Here is a 3,445-nt window from a genome sequence, read left to right as displayed (position 1 = left end):
TAGATTTGAATATGATTGTTAGTGGTGAATTCCAATATCCTAGATTTACCAACTTATAGTTTTCATCACAACTTTATTTTGTTTTCTAAGTTTCAATTTTTAGTTTTCCAAACATCTTCCCAAAATCAACTATTTTCTTTCCTAGTTTATTAGTTAGTTATAGGTTTAGACTTAATTCCGAACATATTCTCGTGGGATCGACTTCGTAATACATACCATATTCACATACGGTTCGTGCACTTGCGAGTTTTAATTTAGTCTAGTTAGTCTATTATTTAGGTTCACTAGATTTCACATCAAGTTTTTGGCGCCGCTGCCGGGGATTTGTTTTTAGGAATTGTTTCTAAATTTTGAATTGATTCTAAACTAGTTAGTTTAGGAATTTATATGCTTTCTAAAAAAAAAATTCACAAAAATATTTTATTTCTAGATTTTTTTTAGGAGCTTTCTAAATTTTGGTTATTTGTGATTGTTTCAGATTTAGCAAAAAAAAAGCCTCGGATTCGAACACCTGAAGGGAATAGTGGTCAGGGTCGTCTGCAAAGGTCATCGCCCGTCTAGAACGGGAGGTAATTTTTCTGATCACCCACGAATCTCCTGTAAGTGGGTAATTGTGTGAATTTGTTTGCCTCATTGTTTTGCCGAACTGTTTAGTGTAAGCATTTTAGTAAGGGCACAAAACCCAATTACAAGATAGGAGTTCGGATTTCATCACCGTCCTCTTACCCATTTAGGAAACAACATTCGCGATCCTAAGCCTTGTTAGTAATTAAAATCTGATTTAGACAGTGACCCTAGGGTATCGAGCTCATAGGACCTTCATAAAGAACTCGGGAACTCGATTTTTATCTGGGCATTCTCAGAGGAAAGCGTGTGAGCAATTCTTGTCAAAAATGCCGCCTCGAGAAGAGGAAACGCTTGCCGACGGTTGTTACAACGTTCATCGTTGGCTGTCTTCCTGGAGAATTGTTTACCGTCTACTTTGATCGAGTAACCCTTATAACAGTCATAGTTCAAGTGTTGTGGCGAAATAGGAACTGTCTAAGATTACTAGGCAAATCTGCGAGCCATTCACTAAATCTACGTCTAATAACTTGTTGCTAAATTCTGTTGCTTGGTGGAGTCAGTTTGATTGTGCCTATTTCCTTAGGATCTTCGTAGTGAATCTTTGATTTTCGGAAAAAAAAATTCCTTTCTCTGTCCATGTCAGTTTAAGCCACCTAGACCTCGTGATCTCTTAGGTCGTTTCATTAAAAGACATCAAGGAGGTGAAATTGTTGAAGTAATGGGTGAGAACATAGATCAACGTAGGATTGAGAATGCTCCACTAACCCTAAGAGAGTACATGTACCCCACAAGGACAAGTCGTCCGTCGTGTATTCAGTTGCCTATCACCACAACTCATTTTGAGCTAAAACCGGGTATGATCCAAATGTTGCCTATTTTTCACGGTGTGGAAAATGAGAATCCCTATCACCATATTAGGGAATTTGAGGAAATTTGTTCAACCATGAAATATAGAGATATGTCTGAGGATGAGTTAAAACTGAGGTTGTTTCCCTTCTCATTGAAAGAGAAAGCTAAATCTTGGTTGCACGCTTTGCAACCCGAGTCGATCAGTCATTGGGAAGAGTTAACCACGACCTTTCTTCAAAAGTTCTTCCCTAAACACAAAACTGCTACCATTAGGCAAAATCTTGTAGGTTTTGTGCAGCAAGATGGAGAGTCCCTTAGTAGCTATTTAGAGAGGTTTAACGACCTCCTCTTACAATGCCCTCACCACGGTTTCGAGAAAATACGATTAGTCCAGATTCTCTATGATGGACTAGATTATCAAACTAAAACCATGGTTGAGTCATTCTGCAATGGTGGATTTGTGAATAAAACAGCGGAAGAGGCAATGTAGTACCTCTATGATGTGGCAGAGATATCTCACCAATGGGAACCCTTTAAAGAGTCTAGGAGGACTATAGCTAACAAGGGGGGCATATACCATATAGAATCCCATCCAGTTTTTGTCGATTTAACAAAAAGATTAGAAGCCGTTGAAATAGGTAAACAAAAGTCTTCTGTCGAGTCCAGGGGCACACCAAATCCGGTTATGAGTGTAGGAATGAACCAGTAAGTTACTCATGTTCGGTTTGTGGAGATCCTACACACACGGGTAACCGATGCACCTTATTCTTTAGTGAACATAAAAAAGCCAATGCTCTTTATTAAAATCAAAGGTATGAGAACAAACAAAGGTTTGATCCATTCTCTAACACCTACAACCCAGGGTGGAGAAAGCATCCTAATTTCTCATGGTCCAACGCACAAACTCATATCACTCAATCTGAGAATATTATTACTCCTCCCGGTTTTCCTAAAGAAACAACTGTGCAAAACCCTCCTACTCAACAAAAGTTGTTGTCTTTAGAGGAATCTCTATCATTACTCACCCAGAGTAATCCTCGGTTCCAAGAAACAACAACTCAGATGATGAACTCCCAAGCTCAGTCCACTCTAAAATTAGAGGCACAAATAGGTTAATTGGCTAATACACTAAGTGCGAGGGAACCAGGTAAATTCCCTAGCAAACCTCAACCAAACCCAAAAGGAGTGTTTGAAAGTAGTTCTTCAAAGACAAAAGAACAAGTATTGGCAGTCACTACACTTAGGAATGGAAAAGTTATAGGTGAGGAACCTGAAAAGTGTAAAACTACTACCTCACCCACCAAAGAGTTGATAGATAAAGAGCTACCTTCTAAGGGTATAGACGAGTGTTCACCTGAGAGAATCCGTACCATTTCAGCTCCTTTTCCTGAAAGGTTACCTGCGGATAGAAAGGGTTTTTCTAACTGAAGTAAAAATTAGCATTCCACTACTTGATGCAATCAAGCAGATTCCTGCTTATGCAAAACTCCTAAAGGAATTGTGTACTCATAAGCGTAAGCCACACGTACACAAGAAGGTTTTTCTAACTGAGAATGTCAGCTCCATTATTAAAGAACAGAAACTCCCTCCTAAGTATAAAGACCCTGGTAGCCCGATACTTCCATGCACTATAGGAGATCATCATATAAAGCGTGCTTTACTTGATTTAGGTGCCAGTGTCAACCTTATGCCTTACACAGTCTATTTACAACTAGGATTAGGAGAGATGAAACCCACATCTGTAATGCTTCAATTAGCTGATCGTTCTGTAAGACGTCCACGTGATATTGTTGAGGATGTATTAATTACAGTGGGTGATCTCATTTTTCCTGTTGACTTCATAGTCTTAGATACTGAGCCAGTCGAAAATGTCAATAGCCAAATCCTAATTATCTTAGGTAGGCCATTCCTTGCTACGTCAAATGCAATCATTTTTTGTAGAAGTGGGTTGTTGAAGATGTCATTTGGTAGCATGAAAATTGAATTAAACATTTTCAAACATTTTCAATGTTGGACTGCGCCCATCTAA

At 38.8% G+C, this 3,445-nt stretch overlaps 1 pseudogene; it reads left to right on the top strand.

The window, feature by feature from the left end:
• The first annotated feature begins 1,287 nt into the window (after positions 1-1,287).
• LOC147557241 (uncharacterized) lies at positions 1,288-3,445 on the top strand (annotated as a pseudogene).

This window comes from Eschscholzia californica, unplaced genomic scaffold (genome assembly GCF_041429995.1).
Source record: "Eschscholzia californica isolate CP2 unplaced genomic scaffold, dmEscCali1.0.p SCAF_2, whole genome shotgun sequence".
NCBI lineage: Eukaryota > Viridiplantae > Streptophyta > Magnoliopsida > Ranunculales > Papaveraceae > Eschscholzia > Eschscholzia californica.
This window is presented reverse-complemented; position numbering and strand designations above follow the sequence as displayed.